General features: G+C 34.7%; 1 pseudogene; it reads left to right on the top strand.

Moving 5' to 3' along the window:
• Window positions 1-5683: 5683 nt before the first annotated feature.
• LOC127122475 (receptor-like protein kinase HERK 1) lies at window positions 5684-8953 on the top strand (annotated as a pseudogene).
• The last annotated feature ends 19003 nt before the right edge of the window (window positions 8954-27956 follow it).

Here is a 27956-nt window from a genome sequence, read left to right as displayed (position 1 = left end):
ATAAAGAAGTTATGAATTTTCAAAATAAAATGGAATAAAAGAAAATAAAATGGAAATTCAGAAAATAGCAAAAATCCACAGCGCTTGGATCCTTGTTCATTAATTGACGTGGCACATCAAACAGCTAGGAAGCGCGTGCGCATGGAACACTTGAGTCAACAGCGAAGCACAAAGCATTTAAAATAGTCAATCAAACCAAGAGCCAAAATTAGATCTGAAGCAATAAATCCAAGGGCCAGGAACTCATCCACGTGGGGACGGTGGTGGAAACCACCGTCTTCTCCGGTGAACCTCAATATTCCGGCCAGAGTTGCAGGTTTCTCAAACTCAACCAAAACTCACGATCCATATACCATTCAAAAGCTAGGGTGATGTACATCACCCCTGTACCCTTAATTTCCACTCAAGATCCTTATAGAGAAAGAAATCTGAGATGGAGAAATGAGGTGTTTAAACTGAACTTGGTCAATTCACAAAATTAAAAGCACAAATCAATTGCCTCTCACATGACGACTTCAGAGGTACCAACCAAACCAAGCAATGCACTATATTAAGAGAGATTCGAATCAAAACAGTTTGAATATAAACCTTTGAAGTGCAGCTTTCAATGGCACGATCTGATCCAATTCTTCAGTGCAGCTTGTTCTTGAAGTAACAAGGAAGCAAGGCTAAGGAATTATATGTCAGAGATCAACCAATAAAGTTGAAATCTGAGCTTGAAAAATTGAGAGAAAAATCAGAATTCCTTTTAATGGAGGTTTGGGATTCAATTGTGCAGAGCTTCAGGCGCCTTTAGGTTGAATTTTGAAGTGAGCAAGGCATTCTATTTATAGCCAAGGGTGATGCAATGCCATGAAGAATTTGTGTGTGCATGAGCTTGGGTCCTCCATGCATGGGCCTGTACAGGCGCATGTGAGGCCCAAACTCAATTGGTTTTACATGTTGATGATCAAACAAATGAATTTGACGTGCAAATGGCAATGTGTAAGCTTGTGCATGGAATTTTAACATGGTATGCATAATTGAAACCAAAACCTCACCTCTTCGAAAATGCCATTTGCAAAATTGAAACATAAGCATGTGAGTAATGGTTGGAAAGGTCTTGACATAAGAAACAAATGTTATGTTGAACAAAAATCCATTTGGAGTTTGGAAATTATTGAAAACAGGCCATGAAGTTCAATGTGCAAAACATGTATATGGAAATTTTTCCAAAATGGACCAACTTCAAGCCCTTCTGTTTCAATTATGCAAGCCTCAAATGACAAAACCTTTTGTATTAAAGTTGTATATATTTTCAAGACAATAATTTGGACTTAAATTTTGCATCATTTGGATTTTTAATGAGAAAGTTATGGGCACTTGTAGTTGGACATTTTCAGATTTCAATGACTTTGGTCCAAAGTGACCTGTAATGTTTTGTATTATCACATGTATTTCGTTTAGGATTATGAAATTTTGTCCAACATAACAATTTAAGTAGACATCTTAAAATTTCCAATTCACTTGGTCCCACCTCAAAATCATGAAAAATTAGTGAGTTAAGTCCTTGGGAAGTTGACCTAAAATTAGGGTTTTAGTCAAAATGACCTATAATGTTTTGAAATGGATGATGACCTTCCAAGTTTCAAATAAATTTTTGATGAACATGAAAGTTGTTCATATGGATCTTAAGAACATTTATGATCTTGGGGTCATCTTCATATGACAAACACATAAAAAGTTAGGTCTCAGTGGATTTCAAAATAGTCAGATGATTTGACTGATCAACTTCTCAAGTCCAAACTTCAAATCTTGATGAATGAATGATTGATGACACTCATATAAGCTCATATATGCATAAAAATGATGAATTAAATAACTTACCTTGATTGTATTTGATCATAGTTTGAGATTGCTTCATGAGCAAGGCACAATCAATGCACAACTGAATTAGGGTTTCCTTGGGAGACAATCCTCAAGCCCTTTGGTTTATCTTGATCAAATTGAAAAATTGAGACATTTGGGAGGCATATATGATGATTGAGAGCTTAGTGAACCATTGTCATGCTTGCTTTCACTTTCATCTGGCCACTTAAATGGGCATAGGGGTCTCTTAGGAGCCTTGGATCACATGATTGCTCAAGCTTCAAAACAAACAAAGTTAGTGACATATTTTTATGCTTTTTGTTAGTAAACAAAATAAGAAAAGCAATAATATACAATTCAAGCATGCTTGGTGGTCTCAAACCAACTCACACAAGTCCCAACCCAAGGGTTAAGGAGCCAAGATGCTATGATCCTTGAGGCAAATGCAATGTGCAATGATATGATGCCATGAGGGATCTTAGGGTCAAAATTAGGGTCTTACAGTTATGCAATTGAAGTGAGTAGTAAAAGAAGTGTACCAACTTGTTTCATTTAAAGGAGATTTGCAGATCAACACAAGTCAGAACATTACTCTAACTGGGAAATTCTGCTTTGCACCTTGTCGCATCCGCGAAAAAACAACCGGCGAGCTGAAATAAAAAACACAAATAGAGCCGCCACTGCGCGTTATTTATCCCAAGATAGGGAAAGGAAACGCTCAGAGAAACCTGGAAACACATGGTCTCGCGACCAAAGAGAAAGGGTACGGGAGTCGGTTACGCGAGGGGAAGGTATTAGCACCCCTCACGTCCGTCGTACTCGACGGGATCCACGCTCTAAGAAAAGAAAAGGTTGCTAAAACACCACACACACACACACCGAAGACAACACAGGTGGGGTTAAGAGGAACGAGCTCGATAGGGTATCGCACCCTATGCCTACGTATCTTGTCTGGAACGAGAATCAGAGCTGCCGTAGTTCGGCTCACGCACGCCAAACAAAAAAACAAACACACAGGCAAACATGGAGCCTGAATGCCAATCACTGGGCTTACATCAGCATCCGAACCAAAACACACACAAAACGGCACACACACAAAGAAAGAAAAAGGTTGCCCGGAGAGACCTCGCACGGTCTCCTGCCTACATACCTCGTCTGGAACAAGGATCAGGGCGATGTAGTTCCCCTGAAAGGGAAAGAAATTCTAGCCAGAAACAAAGGGAGACACGCTACCAGGGAGCTGTACTCGAGCCTAGTGTTATCATACATCATTGCCCTATGTTAAGGCTTCTACCTACTTGCACAACTGCAAGCTAATCCTATCCAGGAAAACGAGCATGCAAGCATCAATAGATCAAAACAAGCATTTCAAGCAAATATTCACATAGCACACACTATAATCAGTCAAGTGAGGCTCAAACAATGGGTTTGACTGCCGAAGCAAGTCATCTGTACATGGGTAGTGTTCGCTCTTAACCTTGCCATTGCGAGGCTAAGGTGAAGCAGATAAAAGGTGAGTGAAGATTAGACTTCACAGCTCTTATCCCTGGCCAGGGAGAGCTTCAGACAAAGGAGCGTGGGTCCAGAATGGAGGGACCCTTCTACGCTCAAAGACTCTGACTCGATTGTGCAACAGCACAAGATCTTGGGTTTGCGTCCCAATGCATCAACACAGCGGTGTGAGCAGAGGGACGACTCAACAGAATAGTGGGGGATAGATTACATATCCCTTTGATCCACCAATTGCCTCATAGAGGTCTTTACCTGCTTGGGCACAAAAATAAACAATCACAATCATCGCCTCTTAAGGAGGGCTTCAGACAGGTGCCTGGCCAAGTAACAGGCCAGGTCTTCCAAACTACATGAAGAATAGAAGTTCTACCTCAATTGGTTTAAAAACCAAGCAACAGCAAGCTAGTTCTCAAGGAACTGTAAGCGACTAAATGTACCTGAAATCAATCAAGTATCATCAGTACTCAGACAGACAAACAGTAAACAGCAAAGGTTAATCAGTTAAACTGCACAGGCAACACAAGTTAATGCACATAAGTGCAAGCTATAAGCTCAAGCTCAAGCATCCAATCCTACAACACAAAGTCAAGTTAGTAGACAACATCAAACAAATTCAATTTTTGCAACTTGCATTTATCTCCTTAAGCTTTTTGCCTTTCAACCTGAAAATCCACACCAAATGTGAGAAACAGGACCACTAGGCCAAGCCTAGGGTCCAAAAGGGATAAAAAATTCTAAACAGCAAGTAATATTCAACCAAAATCAAATTAAAACAAATTGAAAGCAAATGCAATTGGTCCCATGCTCATATCATTCACCAATATCATTTCATGCACAATTTAACATCAATCATGTAATTTGCAACTTCAAATAACCAAACAGAACTATCTCACTCAAAAGCATACCAAATCAATTCAATTAATTCCACAAAAATTCACACATAAACAGGAAACATTCAAGGCATAGCATGTCAATTTTCAGCTTAATTGGACAAAAGAAAGTAGGTCAATGAAAATCAAGAAGTCCAGACAAGATTATGCAAGCCAATTCAAGACATCCAAACAAGCATCCACTTCAATAATTCATAAATCAGTGACAACATATTAGAAATGAATGGGATCAAAACCATGATGTCCTACAATGTGTCTAGCATCAACATACCAAATTTCATCTTCATCCAATACCATATGAGAATTTCACAAAAGAAATACAAACATGTGTCACACAATGTTGCCAAATGAACCAACAGTGAAGAAAAATATCAATCAATTAGAAAACTCCATCAAAAATTCCAGCAAAAATCACATGTTATCTTGACACATCAATGATCATTCATGCAAAAAATTAGAGCAATTCAACATTTTTAAGCCAGGCAAATAAAATCAGAAAGTTGACCTAGCTAGGTGTGACACAAATTGTCACACCTCTATTCCGAAAATCATATCTAATCGACCAAGTATCCAAAAATCACAAACTTTACATGGAAATCACCATCAACATGTCCAGAATAAGCACAAAAATTTTCATTCATTTCTTTACAAGTATAAGCATTTCATATTAAAAATGGCAAAACATACAAAATATGCACACAAGTCAAAAATCAATAGGCAAGGTCAAAATTTCTCCATGCACAACTTATGGTATCATGCCTATAAAATTCTAGACAAAATTATGAATCCAACAAAAAAAGTCTCACTAATTTTGGACTAGAAATGAATTTTTTATGATGATTTTAAGTTTGTTAAATTATGTGATAGTTATTTAGAATGAATTAAAATGATTTATTAAGTCCAATGGCAATTTTGTAAATAACGATTCCAAGGCCAAAACGACACAGCCTCATTAATGTGTTGTCACGCTGTGGTTGGCTCAGCTTCCGCGGGAAACAGCTTTTGAACATTGCCCTGCGAATTGACGGATCAAACAGGAAACAAATCCAGAAAATTCATGTTCTTCGCGCCTTCAAATGTTCTTCATCTCCAGCCATGGCCATGAACGAAACTCAACGAAAATGGACGAGCGAGATACCGTTGGAACCGTCTCTCAACCTAGGTCACAAATATGCTAACGATTTTGCCTAGCTCTCACTATATCTCACGGATCGAGCAAAAATGTAAATGACATCAAAACTAAAAATCAAGATATCACACTCTACAGTTAATCATTTCACAAACTATTCATATCAGGATGATCTACATGGAATGAACTACAAAAACCACCTAATGATTTACACAATCGAAGAGTTCGAATTTTGCACCTTATGATGAAGCAGTGTTGAATCTTGATGTTTCTCGATGCCAAAGCTCCAAACAGATGTAGCACGATGATAGGGAAGGTGAGTGGAATGCTTAGGTTAGCTCAAAGTTGATCAAAGAGGAAGAATTCACAAAACTCCATTGTTGAGCATGATGTGAACAGTCACGAATCCAATGCTTTCTTGCTCCAAATCACCAAAACAGTTGAAGCTAATGATCCATGGAAGATGAAGCAAAAGGAATTTCGCAAAATGATTGAGAATTGATGAAGATTGATGAGAAAAAGTGATGAAGCTTTTTGGAGAATTTGAGAGGTTCTTGGTGAAATTCTGTTACAGATCTTGGTGAACGTGATTGTGGTTAACAAATTCTGTTACACTTAAGGCTTTATACCAATCTTAACCCATCTTGCTAATCACAATTAGCAAATTGACATGAATTAGTGTTAAGTGCATTTTAAATGAAAGTCCAAAAATGCCTTTGCCAAATAGCCAATGAAACAGTAAAATGAATGTTCACACAAGTTCTATTTTGCATTTGAAGTGTGTTGGAATTGGTTTCATAGCAATTGGCATTGTATTTCTCATTTTCAATATGCCATGCCAAATTTGTACTTTAAGTGCAAGTTCAAAAGTAGCCTTGCCAAATATTGAACCTTGAACACTTATGACAGTTGAAACCACTTCTATTTGGCATATGTGATGTGTTGCAAAAACTCTCATTCCAAAATTCCCATTATTTCTCAAGTTGGACCATTTTGCCCTTGGATTTTAATTAGTACACTTGAAAATTGACCTTTTGCATTGACCACTTTTGATGAATTTTGATTATGCACCATGAAAGTACATGTCAAATGGAGTTTGCTCATAAAAAGATCATCCAATTTGGACACTCCATGTGAAAGTTATGCCACTTTGATTATAGGTCATTTTTGAAATTGAATGGACCATAACTTGCCAACCATACATGGGATTTTCAAGTTCTTGGACTTTTTGGAAAGGTGAGAACAAGATCTACAACTTTCATGTTGAACAAATTTTCATTTGAAGCTTCCTTGGACATGTAATTTTGTGCTCAAAAACTTTCCATTTTTGGAAACTTCCATTACAAGTCACTTTCTATTTTTGGCAATTTTTATCCTGACTTTATTTTCTCCATTCTTGAGCTTTGAAATGTCAAATAACACTTGTTCCAACATGAATGAAGTGTATCCAACTCTCTCCCACCTTCAAATCCATAAAATCAAGCACAGTTGACCACAATTGACTTTTTAACTGGTAGATGAATCTGGCAATGCATTGATCAATCTGAGCCCCAATCCTCTGATGAAATGGCTCAAGGATGAACCCCTAGCCTCAATAAGCTCCATATAATCACATGATGATCCCCATATCCATCATAGACCCCATCTCCTTGCTATGCCCTGATTGGCCCAATGCAACTGATTAGGGTTGACCAGTGGTCAAAACCCTAATCTCAAGGAATATGCTTCAACACTTGATGATAACAAGACCATGATGATGATGATGTATCACTTCAATCAAGATGAAGACCAATCTCCTTGAGAATCACAAAACCCTAATTTGGACCTCCACATCCTCAGATGATTAATGACCAGTCCAATGAAACCCTAGCTTGCACATGACCTCCTATCTTCTGATCAAGACTTGTGAGGATGACTTGCATAATGTAACCACATGATATGCAATATGCAATGCCTAATGACCTAAAAATGATATGCAATATGATTAGCTAGTCCCAAGAGAGGAGGGCAAATTTTGAGGTGTTACACACCTCTTGCCATTTTTTGCTATCAACAATGACATCCCTTCATTATCATATTCTTCTTCTTATTCTTCCATTCTTCGCATGTTATCACTTCTGTTTGCAACCCTTCATTATCATATTCTTCTTCTTCTTCTTCCTTTCTTTGCATTATATCACTTCTGTTTGCAACCCTTCATTTCATCTACATTTCCTCTACATTTTCTCTCATGGATTCCAAGAAACAATTCTCATGCTCTCCATCTTAACCCTTTGTTATTACCCATTACCCACCACCACCACCATCTCATCCAACTTCCCCTCATATTTCTCCACCTTCTCCTCGGGCGACTTCCACTCCTCCTGCCATTAATATTGGACTCATCTCATGTGTCATTTTTGTTGGTGTAGTCGTTATTATCATCTTGTTAATTGTTTGGATACTAATTTATAGGAGAAGAAGATTTATAACTAAACAGAAGGAGCTCAATGAAAACACAGCAACTACTACAAACGAAGTCGCAACAACATCAAACATAATATCAAGAAGAGAGTATCAGTACCTTCTCACACTCTCTGAAGTGGAAGAAAGCACCAATTATTTAGATGAATCTCTCGTTATTGGAGTAGGAGTATTTGTCAAAGTGTATAGGGGAGAATTGAGGGTGGAAGAAAGGTGCCTGTAAAGAGAGGGAGTAGAACTTCTCGTTAGGGCATAGAAGAGTTTATGGATGAAGTAGAAACCCTATTTAAATTCCTCCATGGGAAATTAGTGTCATTGATCAGTTACTGTGTGACCAGAATCACGAGTTAATCTTGGTTTATGAGTTCCGTGAAAAAGGATCTTTGAGAAGTCATTTGTATGGTTCTAGCCTTCAAAGTTTATCATGGAATGAAAGATTGAATGTGTGCATTGGAGTGGAAAAATGACTCAATTATCTACACACGGCTTATCCTACCGCTGTCATTCATCGGGACGTGAAATCAGTGAACATATTATTGGACAGAAATCTCAATGCCAAAGTAGGATACTTTGGCATATCAAGAACGGGTACCAGAGTCCATGAGACGCACGTCAGCACCGATGTCAAGGGAACTTTTGGATACCTCGATCCCGAGTATTTTATGCGAGAGAAACTTACGGGAAAATCTTATGTTTATTCATTTGGAGTAGTCCTTATTGAAATACTGTGTGCAAGGCCGGTCATTGATCCATCACTTCCTAGTGATACGTTCAATTTGAAAGATTGGGCGATCAATTATATTCAGAAAGGGAAGTCAGATCAAATCACCGTACCCATTTGATTATAAGGGATATTAATCCTGATTCCCTAAAGAGGTTTATGGGAATAGCAGAAAGATACGTTGTAGATCGCGGTGCTGACAGCCCCTCCATGAAGGATGTTTTGTGGAATTTGGAGTGTTACCTTCAATTTCAAGAAGCTGCTCTTCATGGTTCAACTACTGAAGATAATTCTGAAAGTATAGTGGAACTTGCTACACATTATGCAACAACTGATTTTTCTTTGACAAGAGTGTTCTCAGGGTTGGTAATATCGGACGAGGGTATGTGATGTTTTTTATCTTCTTGATTTGTTCTAATATTATCTTTCTCTTTAGGTTAGCACAACTTTGTTTTGATATTACAAATACATACATGTTTTCTCTTTAGGTTAGCCCAACTTTGTTCTGATATTACATATACATACATGTTTTCTCTTTAGGTTAGCACAACTTTGTTCTGATATTAAAGATGCATTACATGTTTTCTTTCTGATATTATTCGTCCTCGTTTACTTTGTAATAATATCAAAGAAAGAGTAGTCTTATAGGGAGGTTTATTGATTTCCTATCTTTTTGGAGTCAGCGAGGGATTTCTCTTACGTGGCTCTCACGTCTATGGACCCTCCTGTGTGATTCCCATAAATTCCATCTAGGCGGCCCATATGCTGGGCAAGAGCGTCCTAGCCTAGAGCTTACCAAATATAAGACTATAGTTCTCATTGTAGAAGCAAATGAAGTTTCAACGTCATAACCACTCTCCAGGTCAGTCATTTTATCGCTCATTCTGACTTGAAAATAGGAAATGTTAAAGATAAAGTTTGAGTTAAAGTGGTACCTAATTTTAGGAGATTAGTGAAGCTGGAGTAATGGAAGAATGAGAAAGCTTTAAGTGAATAGTTGAATCGCTTCTGGTGATACTCTCAAGGAAGAAGGAATGGAGATGTTTTTTGAAAAATAACGGTCAGTTTAAATGCTAAATTTTGTGAAAGCTTCCAAATACCCGACTCACCCTATTTATAAGCAACAAAAACTAAAGGATAAATACCAACTATAGAAAGAAATCCCAAGATTAACGACTAGATTTCCACTCATAGATACACGCAAACTAGAGTGTACTCAAATAATTTGTAAATTGTGTCATACCTTAGATGGTCACGTCACTACACATGTCATGAAAGGGTGGTGAAGCATTTCAATAATGGAACCACATTAAATTCGAATGTTCCTTGTTAAGTTTTCAAAAATGATCTCAAGTGTTTCAGTTTCATTCCATATCGAATCACGTCATGGAGGACGGTCACAGGTACTTAAGACTTCCCTCATCTTCTTCAGTGCTCGGTAAAGCCTTGGAGGCAACTGTTATGGACCAGTCAAAGGCCCAAATGACCATGACCCAATCTATCTCAAATCCAGTATACTTATAAGTCACATGCTAAGAGAAAGAGAAAATTTATGATTTCCACCTTTATTATACTCAACTTGAATCTTAAACTGACTTTGGAGTTGGAGTGTTAACCGTGCAGATTCACTTCGTGCTACCAAAAAGGAGAACAAAGTCATCGTTCAAGTTCGCCAGTTCTTCAATTGTATCTATTTCTGGTTTCCGAACGGAACATATTGTATTATGTATGTAAGTATAATTCATCATTAAAATTTCATATAGAACTAGATCTTGTTTATAGTGTTCTATCATATAAGAGTAGGTATGTGATGCATTTAAATTTGATAAATATTCATCTCTTGAATTGAGTTTGTATTGAACTTAAGTTTTTGGATTTAAATTACTTGTTAAAGCAACTTCACATGTACTTGAGTTAATGATTTTTTTTGAACATTTTTCTTTATGATAATCATGAAACATATGATATCAAATCCATTTATCACGTTTTGCTTCCGCTCATAATCTTTTCCTTCCACGCTCTAACTCTAATTTTGTAAAAATAACTTTTTTTTAAAACTTGGTTGTTTTAAGGGGAATGGTCTATTCAGCCTCCCTTTGTAGACCTTAGAATATCTGCATTCTCTCCTAACAACATGCCTAATCAGTTAAATTAGGAGGGAAACATAGTTTGGTTCAGGCGGGTAAGCCCAAGCTCAGTAAGACGATTTGTCATGCATTTCAGGCAACCTATACCAACTTTGGGCGCCCTAAGAACCTGTTTGGGCGCTAGTTCAACATCAATGTTTTGGACTCTTATTACTTACTAATAGATCATCCTCCTTTGATGTTGGCAAAGTTATTTCAATCTAATTTTCAAAAAAGAAATTCTCTTAAGTTCAAAATCAAAAAGTAATTTTTTTTATTGTTAATCTATTTTTTTTAACTCTAATTATATTTTGTTGGTTTCTATTTTTAAGCATGAATCCTCTTGCAAGCACTTGATAATGCTTTGATTTATTTTATTATTTTACTTTCTAAATGGTTTTATCCTGATGCTACTTGATGATGGTAATTCTAGATTATTTATTATTGTTTATCTCAGTATCTTTGCCTCAAAGAATATTTTGAGTTAATATAATTTTTTAAAAAAGAATTATAATTATTTTATATAAATTTTATTATTGAAAAAATGTTTAATTTTATTTTGTTAAAGGCATAACAATCAACACATAATTAATTTAACATTTGCAAAAGAAAAAAAATCACTCCTCTTCCGTTTCAAATTATAAAATATTTTGGACATTTACAAAAATTAAGAAATTAATTAATTTTGTATGAGGAGAAAAAATTATATTTTGATTTACAATAAATATATATATATATATATATATATTATATATATATATATATATATATATATATATATATATATATATATATATATATGTGTGTGTGTGTGTGTGTGTGTTGTGTGTATGTGCGCGCGCGTGATTATATTAAAGTTGTATTGAAATGGTAAAGTGATATAATTTAGGACAATTTTTTTACAAAAGTAATTTATAATTTGAGACGTACACCAAATTCAAACTTGGAATTCCATATACATTTTATTTTTGCCACATTTAGAGAGTAATAAGAATAATTAAGAGAAAAAAATTGTTAACACATATAGTAATAATTTTCATTAATGCTGGGGTATTAAATTAAAACTCCATGACTCATATAAAACTAGTACTATGATTTATATTTTTTGTAATTCCAAACTTAAAACTTAAAATTATGTACTTTTGGTAGTCGGAATTTTTTATCTTCCTAGGTTGCTATTTTAATATGCTTCTTGCTCATGCTAAGTTAGATTTCAATTTATTGATAGTAGTATTATTGATATTTTAATATGCTTCTTGCACAGGACTATAAGAAGAGCAACACAAGTGATAGAAGAAAGATATATTTTTGCTTTCCATTTATCTTTACCTCTTAATGGTTTTTCAAAATGTATCTCTCTTCCATGCATTTCTCATTTCACTCCCTTTTAGTTTTGTTCTTGCATTTCCAATCATGGGAATAATAGTTGGAGCAGACAAGGGTGCACCTTTTCCTCCGCCTCCAAATGCTCACAAGGATCCTCCTTCCCCTCCAAATTCGTTAGTTATAATGGAACACAACCCTCCGCCCCCACCTCTTCCCCCACTACCACCACAAGCTTCTCCGCCATTTACCCCACTTCCAGGTGCATCTCAGTTCTCAACCATAATGATCATTCTTATATCTATTGGAATTGTGGTTGGAGCATGTATTCTGATCGTCCTTATTTTGCTTTTCATTGAAATCTATCATTTGTACAAAGAAGATCAGCTTCCACCCATAAACAGCGGCCACTGTGAACCTCCTACCATTGGAGGGATCAGCCGTGAGCAGTTTCAATATATGGTAAAAAAAATATACATTTCTAAATCTCTTAAAAGAAATATTTTATAAGAACCTTAATGGTTACTTATTGAATTTTATTAGGCTAATTAGTACTTTGTTAAGTTAGTTAGTCGGTTAAGATCAAATATAATATATGGATACATTTTTATTTTCAAGCAATACATATTATATTATAGATACATTACATGTTTTCTTACTAATATCAACTATGGTTTCCTTATTATTTCGTTAGTATTTTTTGTTATACATTGCTTTTTGTAATGCCGCAACTGAGAAACTGACTCACCTAACCCGTGTTTTTGTTATACATTCCTTATTAAGGTAATTTTCACTATAACCCATTTTCGACTTCTCGTTAAAATTCACCACAAACCGGTTTTTTATATTTTCACATCAGTGTAAAAAATATAGTCTTCTGCAATATAAATTATATTGTTGCTAGCAAATGCAATCCCGTTGATATTTTTGACATTGTTGCTGTGAAATGTAAATCCCATTGACATTGTTGTTATCAAATTGTTCAAATATAATTACTTGAATATGGATTTGAAAATATAAACTTTACAGTAATTCTCCCGAATGTATTTTTTTTTTAAAACGTTGAATGTATATTTTTTTTAAATAAAGTTGAATGTATATTTTTAGTTTAAGGAAAATGTAAAAAAAAAATTGTAAATTTAGATCATGACTATTTTAACCCGTGAGTTTCTGTTCTAATTTTAAAAAAAAGTCATTCACATTAATTATTTTTCTTTTTTAAAGAGATTGTTTCTAATATAATTCCAAGGTAAGTAATTAAGCTCTATATTTTTTGGGAAGAGATTAACATCTCGGTCTTCCTTTAAATTAGAGTAATATATTTTTTATTTTATTATATAGTTTTTTTCAAAATGATTTTTTTCTCTTCAACATCTAATATTAACATTTGTAAAGTCCTAGTATTGAGTTGTGTTGCGCTCCTCAGAGTTTTGTGCGCGTTCTGAGTCTATGCGAGAAAACTAGCTTTTGGTTAAACAACAAAGATAAGAGATAAAACACATAGGAAGTTCATCTCCTATAAGTTGCACTTTGTCAAAAAAAAAATAATATTCACCCACATTGCCAAAAACATTCACATTCATTTGTTCTCATCCTCTTCAATATATTGCTTCCGTGATTTACTTATATCTGATAAACAAATGAAACACAATGAGAGATAAATAAAAAAACTATTTTAAAAGGATTTTATTCACAAAAATTAACATGATTAAATCAAAATGTGGAATTAGAAGAACTATCACAATTCTTACATTAACACACAACAAAACCATAAAAAAATACCCTCTTAGCATAAAGTGATGAGTATGGTTGAAATATATCACAAAGACACAAAATAACCATAAAAAGTTTGTTGTCATAGTATGTGCCTAAAAACACACATTGCATTAACAAAATATTTTAATTATTAATCTCTTAAAATTAATTAAATTATTAATTCTTTAAATTTTTTATAAAATTAATTTTTAAATAAAATAAAATAATTTATTTATTAACTAAAAAATTTTAATAAATAAATTATCCTAGTCAATATTACCAATTTATTAAAAGTGTATATTTTAAATTATAAATGTCATATATACAAAACTGAATAAAATAATTAATTTATTAACTAAAAAAATTTAATAAATAAATTATCCTAGTAAATATTATCAATTTATTAAAAATATATATTTTTAATTATTAATATCATAATACAAAACTGAATAAAATAATAAATTTATTAACTAAAAAAATTAATAAATAAATTTTTCCAAATAATATTATCAATTTATTAAAAATATATATTTTTAATTATTAGTATATACAAAACTGAAAGATATCAATTGAATTTTAAATGAGATAAAGTTCAGAGATAATATATAAAAAACTGAAGTAAAAATAAGATAAAAGTTAAAAAATATTAAAATATTAAGATTAAAAATGTATTTAAGACAAAAATAAAAATACAATACAATTTGTTCCAAAATAAATCGTATTAAACTATTTAACATACATAATATATTTTACTTTAACTCCATATTCAAATTTTGGGACACATGAAACAAAATAATGATCCAAACATATTTCGAAATTGTCAAGAGTAACTTGGAAAGTCTTTGTGTGTAAAGAGTAACTTGGAAAGGAGAATGAATACTACTTGGTCCCCTTTTTCTAATCATAGTTTTTTTTTGTGGGACCCACTTTCATAATGGTTGATTTAAATGAAAAGATTTTGGGAACAAATATGGAAGGTACATCCCCTTTCTATCTAATGGTACAGTTAATCACATTGTTGTTTTGTGAGTCTTGAAATAACTTATTTAATTTTCACTCTAATAATACAACTTTAAATAACTTCATAATTTCATATTTAATCACACAAATTTATCTCATGTATTATATTTTATTAATATTTGATTTTATTATAACTTAAAAATATTAGTTTAAATATTTTTAATTACAATTAACATGAAATAAAGAAAATAAAAAATAGATAAATTTATTTTTTATATAAAAATGATAAAAAATTAACATCAATTCCATGAAATCATAAGATAAAATTAAAAATTAAAAAATATATTATAAAAAGTCTAAGTATAATCTTTGTAAATAATTGATACTTTTTGAGATAAAAGTTGAATAGAATATTATAAAGATTTTTTTTTAAATAATCAGTTTTTTGAATTTTTTTCGAAAATAACCAATAATTCAAACAAAATACCAAAATAATCAGTTTTACAAGAGGATGCGTCAGATGAATTGTCGCACCCCCTAATCATGAAGAGGAGGCGTCAATGCTATTGGCGCATGCATTGGCCCTCATGAGGAGGCACCAATGCTCCTGACGCCTTAGTGCAATTTGTAATGTGGGCGTCAATCCCTATGGCGTCTGCATGTGATGCTCCACACTACAAATTGCACTAAGGCGTCAGGAGCATTGACGTCTCCTCATGAGGGTCAATGCATGCGCTAATAGCATTGGCGCCTCCTCATGAGGAGTCCAATGCATGCGTCAATGCTATTGGCGCCTCCTCTTCATGCTTAGGGGGTGCGTCAATTCATCTGGCGCATCCTCTTATAAAACTGGTTATTTTGATTTTTTTTTAATTATTGGTTATTTTTTATTATTTTTTTGAAAATACTGGCTATTTTAGAAAAAATCATATTATAAATAATTAAATAATAAAGTAACAGCTTATTATTAAAGCAAATGCTAATAACCAACTTCAATATGATATCATTTTCATCCTGCCAACTCCAAATGCTCACAAGGATCCTCCTTCCCCTCCAAATCCGTTAGTTATAACGAAATACAGCCCTTCGCCGCCACCTCTTCCCCCACTACCATCACAAGCTTCTCCGCCATTTACTCCACTTCCTCATGCCTCTCGGTTCTCCACCGTAATGATCATTCTTATATCTCTTGAAGTTGTGGTTGGAGCATGTATTCTGATCGCCCTTATTTTCCTCTCCATTAAAATCTATCATTTGTACAAAGAAGATCAACTTCCACCCATAAACAGCGGCCAACGTGAACCTCCTACAATTAGAGGCGATCATCTGTGAACAATTTCAATATGTGGTAAAAAAATATTTTTAAATCTCTTAAAAGAGATATTTTATTAGAACCTTAACGTTCAGTTATTGAATTTGTTAGGTTAATTAACACTTTATTAAATTAGTTAGTCAGTTAAGATCAAATATAATACATGGATACATTTTTATTTTCAGGCAATACATATTATATTATAGATACATTACATGTTTCCTTACTAGCACCAACCATGGTTTCCTTATTATTATGTTAGTGTTTTTGTTATACATTACTTTTTTGTTATGCCTCAACTGTAACTCACCTAGCAGGCCATTAAGGTAATTCTCGCTATTATAATATTTTTTAGTTTAAGAAAAATGTCACAAAAAATAATTGTAAATTTAGATTATGACTACTTTAACCCGTGAGCTTCTGTTCCAATTTTAGAAAGAATCATCCACATTAATTATTTTTCTTTTTTAAAGAGATTTTTTCTAATAGAATTCTCAAGATAAGTATCATGTATTTTTCTTTTGGGAAGAGAATATCTTGGTCTTCCATTAAATTAGAGTAATATATTCTTTATTTTATTATAAAAGTTTTTCTTCAAAATGATTTTTTTCCTTCTTACCATTTGTAAAGTACTAGTATTGAGCTGTGTTGCTCTCCTCAGAGTTTTGTGCGCGTTCTGAGTTTCTACGGAAAAAAATAGCTTTTGATTAAACAAGAAAGATAAGAGATAAGACACATAGTAAAATTCATCTCCTATAAATTGCACTTTGCCAAAAAAAAATATCAATTTTCAACATATCAATATTCACCTACATTGCCCAAAACACTCGCATTCATTTGTTCTCATCCTCTTCAATATATTGCTTTCCATGATTTACTTATATATATATATATATATATATATATATATATATATATTAATCAAATGAAACACAATGAGAGATAAATAAAAAACTATTTTAAAAGGATTTTATTCACAAAAATTAACATGATTAAATTAAAATATGGAATCAGAAGACCTATCACAATTCCTACATTAACACACACCATAAAAAGTACCCTCTTAACATGAACCGATGATTATCGATGAAATATGTCATACAAACACAAAATGGCTATAAAAAATTTGTTGTCATAGTAGGTCTCTAAAAACACACATTGCATTAACAAAATATTTTAATTATTAATTTCTTAAAATCAATTAAATTATTAATTCTTTAAAAAAATTATAAAAAATTCTTTTAAATAAAATAATTAATTTATTAATTAAAAAAATGTTAATAAATAAATTATCCTAGTCAATATTACCAATTTATTAAAAATATATATTTTAAATTATTAATGTCATCTATACAAAACTGAATAAAATAATTAATTTATTAACTAATTATTTTTTTTAATAAATAAATTATCCTAGTCAATATTATCAATTTATTAAAAATATATATTTTTAATTATTAATATCATAATACAAAACTGAATAAAATTCTTAATTTATTAACTAAAAAAATCAATAAATAAGTTATCCTAATTAATAGTACCAATTTGTTAAAAATATATATTTTTAATTATTAATATATACAAAAATGAGGAGATCAATTAAATTTCAAATGAGATAAAATTCAGAGGTTTTTTTACAAAAATAACCCAGTGTTTCAGGGAAATTCTCAAAATACCCCTGGTTTCAAAAAAAATCCCAAAATACCCCCACTTTTAGGAGGAGTCTCCAATTGAATTGACGACTCCTCTTAAAATTTGAATGGAGGCGCCAATTGGATTGGCTAGGGCAGGTGCCCTAGCCAATCCAATTGGCGCCTATGTGTCGGTTTTAAGAGGAGTCTCCAATTCAATTGGCGACTCCTTCATAAAAGCCTCAAATGACAAAAACTAAATGAAAGTTGTAGATCTTTTCAAGACAATGAATTTGGACTTAAATTTTGCATCATTTGGATTTTTTATGATAAAGTTATGGGCACTTGAAGTTGGACTTTTTCACATTTCAATTGTTATGTGACCTATAATGTTTTGTATTATCACATGTGTTTCTTTTAGAATTATGAAAATTTGCCCAACATAACAATTGAAGTAGACATCTCAAACTTTCCAATGCATTTGATCCCACCTCAAAATCATGAAAAATGAAGGAGTTAGGTCCTTGGGAAGTTGACCTAAAATTAGGGTTTCAGTAAAAATGACCTATAATGTTTTGAAATGAATGATGACCTTCCAAGTTTCAAATGGATTTTTGATGAACATGAAAGTTGTTCATATGGCGACTCTTCTTAAAACTTGAATGGAGGCGCCAATTGGATTGGCTAGAGCAGGTGCCCTAGCCAATCCAATTGGCGCCTATTTGTAGGTTTTAAGAGGAGTCACCAATTCAATTGGAGACTCCTCCTAAAATGCCTTTTTTGTCTTATAAATAGATGTGTTGTGTGACCAATTGTTTCACAGCTCATATAATCATTTGGCTATCATGTTTGGTGTTCGTCGCCGATACGGTAAGGTGATTTATGCGAGAGACAAACCTCAAATGCTGATGGTGTTTTGGAACATCACCACATTCGATCAACTGAAGAGGGCGCTGGTTCGATGGTTAGATGGGAAAATACCAGAAGGCGAAAAAATCAGAAGTATTGAGAGACTTGACAGTATCTTTGGTTGGGTGCGAATGAAGACTGATAAGGATGCTAGGAAAATGATGTTTGGTCGAGACGACATCAATTTGATTGTTGTAATCAGTTAGAATTATTTATGTTTTCAGATGTTTTGTACTGATGTTTGTTGTGAAACTCGTTGTAACAAGAACTTAATGATATATAATGATTGAATGTTACAGAAATATAATGTTACAAAAAGCTTAAGACCTAGATGATGCTCCTTGATTGGGACAGTTGTTTTTGTTGTGTCCTGGTTGACGACAGATACTACATAATCTTATCATTTTATCTGTGGAATCCATCTCTGTTCTGATACGTGTGTTGTTTGGCCTTCCTTTCTTCTTTCTACATATCTCTTCATTGTGCCAAACAATATCTCCTTCATATGGAGGCCAGTAATCCTCCATTAGTAGTACTGAGAAGCTTTGAGTATATACATTCATGATGGTGTTGGCCTTGTACATATCAGATAAATGGTTGTAAGCATCTTGACGAGTATAAGTGCATGCTGCAATGACATGGGAGCAAGGTATGCGGAAGGCCTGGAATTTTCCACAATCACACCAACTTCTGTTTAGTCTAACAGCGTAGGCTAAATTTGGTCTCCCCTCGTTGTTGCCCATTGTTTCCTGGACGCTGAAATTTTGTCTATGACGGTCAAAGACTGTTATAGTGTGTATGGTAGCTTTGATGCTCTCCTCTTTCATGACCTTCATGCAACACTCACTGAATACTTGCCCTAACATTAACACTGCACTCCATCTTTCACCTCTGGTTGCGAACATAGAAGCCAACCTATAATAGGTTGATCTTACCAAGGCGGTTATCAGAAGATTTCGAATTCCTTTGAAAACCCCGTTCATGCATTCCACAATGTTTGTTGTCATATGGCCCCATCGACAACCACCGTCAAATCCCCTTGTCCACTGCTCTACTGGTATGTTATTTATCCATCTCCCTGCGTCTTCATTAGACAGTCTAATTTCATCACGATAATATTGAAATGACGGTTGAGTTAAAGCATACCCAGCATTCACCACCTTCTTGCGAAGATTCTTATCTTTTATAGCACGTATGAAGTTTTGTGCAATGTGTCTGATACAGTAGACATGTGTAGAAGAAGGATCATGCCATCCGTTGTCATGGTTGTTGTAGGCACTCTCAATGGCAGTATGTCTATCAGAAAATCAAACAGAGATTGGCTTGTGGAGCCACATGCGTTCTGAGATGTTGAAGAAAGAAACCCCATCCACCAGCCGTTTCACCTTCAACAAGAGCAAAGGCAATGGGAAAGACATTGTTGTTACCGTCTTGTGCAACCGCCACGAGCAAAGTACCCTTGTATTTTCCGTATAACTAAGTGCCATCAATTTGAATAATAGGTTTGCAGAATGCGAAACCTTTGATGCACGGGTCAAATGCCCAAAAGAGACGGTGAAATATTCTATTACCTGTAGCACAGGTTCCGTCTGGCATCATTGCTGGCACTGTCTCCATAATTGCCACAGTTCGTGGGACATATGTTTTTAGTGCCCATAAAAACCATGACAATTCCTTGAATGAATCCTCCCAGTTGCCGAAAACCTGTTCAACAACCTTTGTCCTCGCAATCCATGCTTTCTTGTAAGATGGAGTATAATTATATGTTGTTCTGATATGGGATATAATTATACTCACCTTCACTGATGGGTCTTTATTTACCAATGGCAGAATGTCTTGACATATCAAAGTTGTGCTTAGTTTACGGTGATCTTGTTCAACGTTAGTTGCAATGCAACTGTGCGGTGGGTCTATTGAAGCGATCTCCCAAGAGTCGTTTTTCCTCTTGTAAGACGCAGCCAAACGAAACTTACAAAGCATGTTACGACATTCGATAACATACCTTCTAGAATCAGTGCGTTTCACTGTAAAGTCAGCAGAGTTGGTCATGTGGAATTTTTTGATTTCCAGAACACATTCTTCTTTGGTACGAAACATGTCTCCTACCTTTAATTTGCCTTCTGATCTCGGATACGGATTATAGAAAATACTATTGGATGTTTCATCATCGTGAAGATCCATATTTTTCATATGTTGAGGCGGATTGTAGACATGACTAGGAGGTATTGGTGGTGGTTGATCATCATCTTCATCGTCGTTGTTCAGCATGTGATCAACCTGTATCTCGGTCTCCTCTTCTTCTTCATCAACAACGTCGACTTCTGCTTCTACTTCTGGGTTGAGTTCATCTGACCATTATGCATCATCTTCATCAGCTTCATCCTGATCGGTTAGTTGAGACTGTTGAGATGGTATACATGGTTGTAGAGTAATGTACAACTCGATATAGTTGCAGCCTGAATGTTCATGACTAACAAACATGTATTCAACATCTTCATCGTCTCGTACCTTAAGGGGGAAATACTTGCATTGACCATTCTAAAAAAATATTGGATTTTGATATGTGATCTTTGACACAATACCCGATCCTATAAAGGATTCTATTCTTTTTTTCAAATGCAAAAAGGTTGCATTTCTCTTGATCGTGATTCTAATGGTATCAGTGTTTCGAAAATAAAAACCATGTAGCTCAGACTCGAATGTTTCACCGTTGCAGTGAACGTTGACACTGTATAATGATGAAGATGACATTGTGCAGATGAAAACTATTTTCTTACTGCAGATGAATGTGAGTGAAGTGTCTTGGATGTTGATAGTAAGACACTTAAATAGATGGTATCAGTGTCTCACATGCTAGCTAGTTCTGAGATGATGTGTCGGACATGCAAGCTAGTCTGCGATGACGTGTCAGACATGTAAGATAGTCTGAGATGATGTGTCAGTCATGCAAGATAGTCTGAGATGATGTGTCAACCATGCAAGCTATCAAGAAGTGACTCTTCAGCATGCAGGAGACAAGACAGCCATTTGTCGGACATGTAAGATAGTCAGAGATGATGTGTCAACCATGCAAGCCATCAACAAGTGACTTGTTCAGCATGCAGGAGACAAGACAACCACGTGTCAGACATGCAGATGGTGTCTCCAAATGGATTGGCGCCTCCACTTAATCCTTGTACATGGTCGCCAATTCAAGTGGAGACACCATGCATTCAGACCTCGAAACCAAGCATTCAGACCTAGCCTTGCATGCATGTCCCTATGGAGGCGCCAATTTAAATGGCGACCCCTCTTAAGGATTGTACATGGTCGTCAATTCATGTGGAGACACCATGCAAACACAAATTTTCATGCTCCCATCCATTTGCCTATAAATACATCCACTCCTTCAACACTTCTTCCACACCATCACTCTCACTACTTCCTCTACAATACTTCTTTTACAATTTCATCTTCAACAACATCTTCTAGTTTCATCTACACCAACTCCCCAACAATATGTCTTTACTCACAATGGGCGAAGCACATAGAGGAACGGTTGCAAACATCGCAACATATGTAAGTTTTTTCTTTTGTTAACTTTTTATCTTTCATCTTCACCAACCCCATTTTATTTTGACATACCAACTTAGTCAAGTGTTTTATTCTTTCTATTATAGGATGTATCAAGGTTTCGAACTCGGGTCCACGAATATGTCCATATGGGCCCGATGATTCAACCTTATGTTGAACTCGTCGGTTTTGGTCATATTAGCAAGATTATGTCTTGGTATATAGATAACAAGTTCATTCTAGCCTTATGCGAAAGATGGAGGCCAGAGACACACACATTTTGGTTCCCAACCGGTGAGTGTACCGTGACGTTAGAAGACGTCTACATGCTTTTAGGACTACCAATTGAAGGCAAGGCTGTTAATCTTAAGACCAACTATGCAAATTCAATTTGCATGGAGCTTTTAGACACTGATTTGTTAGATGATAATGCTAGAGGTCAAGGTATACTACTCTCACGCCTAAAGTCATATTATAATAGTTTATACTTAGATGAGCATTCTACCGAAGATGCTCGAATAATAAAAACTAGGTGTTACATTATGTTGTTAATAGGATCCTTTTTATTTCCCGAAGGTAGTGGTTCTAGCATGCATATTATGTTAACTTTTTCTACATTCATTATAATCCTATCTTCTTTAACATTCCAGTTCATTTGGCGTCCATACCTTAATCTGGATCATGACCATGAGGCCAACGCTGAAGACGCAGCCGTATGGACAGCATGCACACCGATAATACGGTTCACAACTGTGGAGATGCACAACACCGATCGTGTGAAGCTGCAGTTCAGTATGGTCCAGAATATCCCAGATCCCCCAGCTAGCCTAGGAGAATGGCATATGCGTAAAGTGAACGACCAATGGAACTTCAACCCTTGGCAAAACTTCGCAAGATCAGAGTGTCGCAAGTGAAAGCACCGTCATGACCATGTCTTAACCGACGCAGTCATGCCAAATGAGGTAAAACCAAGTCGTACTTATATGGCTTGGTACAGATCGGTTGGTTTTCAATTCATCGCCAAAGATATGTACCTCTACGATCCACGCCAGGCAAGTTACACACAAGAAGGATCAACATCTAACCCCCAACAACATTCTCAGCCCTGTTACTCACAACCCCCTATCCGTCAAACTTTCCGTTCCACAAACACACAAACATATAACCAAAACATGCCATTCACCCAACCCTAATACCAAGAACATACCCCATACCACCACCAACAAATTGACCATCAACCTGAGACCCAACATCGCTTCGCACCCACACCATCACCCTACCAAAGTCGCCTTAGCCAAAACACCAACCTCCCATCCTCCTACCGTAGCCAAGAAGCCCAAACATCACAAAACCAAAACATCCCACAACCCTATCTCTACCAAACACCCCAACAACCTTTCCAACCTTTCCTATACGCATCATTCACACCCATGTCTCCCTTCAACCGTCCTGGTCGCCCATCCATGAGTCAACCACATCCCAACTTCTCTGTCATGGGTCGTGAGCTCAGCTACGGCGGTACACCATCATTGCATACTGAAGACTATCCTGAGTTGTCTGAATACCTCAACGGACCTTCTCCTGTAGTTGGTAGTGACGCTCCTGGCCCCTCAGATGAACAAACACCGGTGCAGAATCGCCAATGTGGGTTAGGGCCAAGGGTTATGGTAGCTAGGGGATGTGGGACCGGAGGTCGGTTAGGTGATCCCGGTCATCACCATTAGGTTTCTTTGTGTAAACTCCGAACTTTATTAATATCAAGTCGTATTATACCAAATTTATTTTTCACTTATACCATAAAACACAAAAAAATGCATTTTAGGAGGAGTCTCCAATTGAATAATAGGTCACATGTGATAATACTAAAACATTATAGGTCACTTTGGACCAAAGCCATTGAAATGTGAAAAAGTCCAACTTCAAGTGCCCATAACTTTCTCATAAAAAATCCAAATGATGGAAACTTTAAGTCCAAATTCATTGTCTTGAAAATATCTACAACTTTTATGTTTAAGGTTTTGTAATTTGAGGCTTTTATCATTCAAACAGAAGGGCTTGAAGTTGGTCCATTTTGGCAAAATTCACATACACATGTTTTGACTAAAACCCTAATTTTAGGTCAACTTCCCAAGGACCTAACTCCTTCATTTTTCATGATTTTGAGGTGGGACCAAGTGCATTGAAAAGTTTGAGATGTCTAATTAAATTGTTATGTTGGACAAATTTTCATAATTATAAAAGAAATAGATGTGATAATACAAAACATTATAGGTCACATGACAGTTGAAATGTGAAAAAGTCCAACTTCAAGTGCCCATAACTTTCTCATAAAAAATCCAAATGATGGAAAATTTAAGTCCAAATTCATTGTCTTGAAAATATATACAACTTTTATGTTGAAGGTTTTGTCATTTGAGGCTTTTATAATCCAAACAGAAGGGCTTGAAGTTGGTCCATTTTGGCAAAATTCACATACACATGTTTTGACTAAAACCCTAATTTTGGGTCAACTTCCCAAGGACCTAACTCCTTCATTTTTCATGATTTTGAGGTGGGACCAAGTGCATTGGAAAGTTTGAGATGTCTAATTCAATTGTTATGTTGGACAAAATTTCATAATTCTAAAAGAAACACATGTGATAATACAAAACATGATATAATATTTGAAATGTGAAAAAGTCCAACTTCAAGTGCCCATAACTTTCTCATAAAAAATCCAAATGATGCAAAATTTAAGTCCAAATTCATTGTCTTGAAAATATCTATAACTTGCATGTTAAAGGTTTTGTCATTTGAGGCTTTTATGAAGGAGTCGCCAATTGGATTGGCTATGACACCTGCCCTAGCCAATCCAATTGGCGCCTCCATTCAAGTTTTAAGAGGAGTCGCCAATTCAATTGGAGACTCCTCCTAAAAGTGGGGTATTTTGGGAATTTTTTTGAAACCAGGGGTATTTTGGGAATTTCCTTGAAAAATTAGGTTATTTGGGTAAAAAAAATCAAATTCAGAGATAAGAGATAAAAAATTGAGGTAAAAGTGAGATAAAAGTTAAAAAATATAAAAATATTAATATTAAAAAAAAATTATTTAAGACAAAAATAAAAATAAAAATACACCTTATTCCAAAATAAATTGTGTTAAACTATTTAACCTACATAATATCATTTTAATTTAACTCCATATCCAAATTTTGGTACACATGAAACAAAATAATGATCCAAACCCAAAAGTATTTCGAAATTGTCAAAATTGTAAATATAATTTCAAGCGTCTGTCTATAACTCAAATGACTAACAAAAGGTATATATATTTTTTCCGGAAAATATTGACACTCATGATTAGTAGGAGAAGAGAAGTTAAACTAGATGTCTTTGTCAAGGTCTCTACCGTGTGTGAAGAGTACTGTGAACTGTCACACGGTTGCTTACCTTGCCGCATACTAGGAATACTAGTTGGTCCCCTTTTTCTAATCATAGCTTCTTTTTTTTGTGGGACCCACTATCCTAATGGTTGATTTAAATAAAAAGTGTTTGGGAACGAATGTGGAAGGCAGATCCCCTTTCTATCTAATGGTACAGTTAATCACATTGTTGTTTTGTGAATCTTGAAGTAACTTATTTAATTTTCACTCTAATAGTACAACTTTAAATAACTTCATAATTTCATATTTAATCACACAAATTTATCTCATGGATTATATTTTATTAATATTTTATTTTATTATAATTTAAAAATATTAGTTTAAATATTTTTAATTACAATTAACATGAAATAAAAAAAAATAGATAAATTTAGTTTTTTATATAAAAATGATAAAAGTTAACATCAATTACATTAAATCATAAGACAAAATTAAAAATTAAAAAGTATATTATAAAAAGTTTAAGTATAACTCTTTTAAATAATTGGTACTTTTTCATATAAAAGTTGAATAGAATATTGTAAATAATTAAATAATGAAGTAACTGTTTATTATTAAAGCAAATGCTAATAACCAACTTCAACATGATATCGTATTTTCATCCGGCCAACTCCAACGGTAATTTAACAATTATATTGGTTCGTTCTTTGAAGAATTGGTCAAAAACCTCTCATTGGAGGTGCTCTTAGGCTCACATGATTATGCACTTTTGTTATGCATGTTGTTGTAGGGAATTTTATCTCACACCCCTGTACTTTTCAAACATGACAAATTACCTTTGTCGTTATTTTCTTTTGGGTAATGAATTTTGTGATTTTAGTTTCATCCATGCTATAGAAAATAATGGTGCATCATTTGTTCTTAAAGAGAAGCTAAAGTTTCTTAAGTGTGTTTTGAAAGTATGAAACATAAAAGTATTTGGTAATCTTGATTTTCAGTTGGATGAGTTGAGAAAGGAGATTATGGTCTAGGCTCTTAGAGTTGACCAAGGGTCTCTCTTTTGCTCCAAAGATCTTGGAGTAAGTGATTGAAAGAATGAGGTACAAATACATGATATTTTCATGCTTATGTTAAAAATAGGAAGATGAGGAATGGCATCATGAATCTTCAAGTAAGAGGGGTTAGATTTAAGGTGTGAGTGAAATTCAGTAGGAAGTGATGAAGTATTTTTCTGATTATTTTCAGAAACCTTATTTGGATAGGACCTAGTGGATTGTTTGCCATGACTTTAAATTTGGTTATGTTTATAGGTTTTAGAGTTGGATCTTCTGAATTGGTAGTCTCTCACCTTCAAAATGCTGATGATACCCTTATTTTGGCTGAAGCGTCGATGGATAATTTTTGACTTATCAAATCTATCCTTCTGAGTTTTGTGTTAGATTCAGGTCTTCGTGTTAATTTTGCTAAGAGTTACCTTAGAGGTGTTAATGGGGAGTCTGACTTTTTGGAGCTAACAAGTGATTTTCACCATTCTAGACTAAGTAATCTTCCAAATAATTATCTCGGTCTCCCTATGGGAGCGAAACCCCTATCTAAATCTTCTTGGTAACCCCTGATCTGGCTTATCTATAGGAGGTTGTTTACCTTGTGAAGCTACGCGAAATATTCCCGAATGCATCACACGCTTGAAGATTCAACAGAGATGCCACCGAACTTTATTTATCCCAAAAGAGGGAAGAGAAAATATCGATAAAATCCAAGGGGAAATAGAGAAACGGGTAAGGAAGTCAGTTATGCAAGGGGAATATATAGCACCCTTCACATCCATGGTATTCCATGGGAACCGTTTTGAATGCTCTTGCTTGAATGGGTGTTGTTATCTTCACATACATGCAAAACAAAATATGGTTTAGAAAGAGAGTGCTCGAGGAGGATTGGGGCCCTCATGCCTACACATTCTCATAGTCCAATGATAAAGTCAGAGCCTCGTAGTTCGTGGAACCAGAGAGAGAAAAGGGGAAAAGAAAGAAAAGTGCTCGCCAAGGATTCACATCCTCGTGTCTACGTATCCTCATAGTGAATAGGGGAAGTCAGAGCTCCGTAGTTCGGAGGACTAAGACTGAAAGAGAGAATGATTGGGGGTGGTGTTTAAACCAGAAATGACTGAAATTGATTGAAATGGTGTTTAAACCAAAGAGAAACAAAAGGTGGTGTTTAATCCAAAGGATCAGTGTTTAAATCGGAAAAGAGATAAAGGTGGTGTTTAAACTAAGGAGAGAGATGTATAACCATGACGGTGCCAACCCAAATTGTGGTGTTTAAACCAAGAGCAAAAAAGGGAAAGGTTTGCCTAAGAAACTTGGACTAACAAGGAAAGAGAAAAAGATATGAACTTGTCAAAGCACGGGGACTCACATGACAAGGTCCTTACAAAAGTACAAGGACTAACATGATAAGGGAATGG

The sequence above is a fragment of the Lathyrus oleraceus genome, chromosome 2, assembly GCF_024323335.1.
Source record: "Lathyrus oleraceus cultivar Zhongwan6 chromosome 2, CAAS_Psat_ZW6_1.0, whole genome shotgun sequence".
Taxonomy (NCBI): domain Eukaryota; kingdom Viridiplantae; phylum Streptophyta; class Magnoliopsida; order Fabales; family Fabaceae; genus Lathyrus; species Lathyrus oleraceus.
This window is presented reverse-complemented; position numbering and strand designations above follow the sequence as displayed.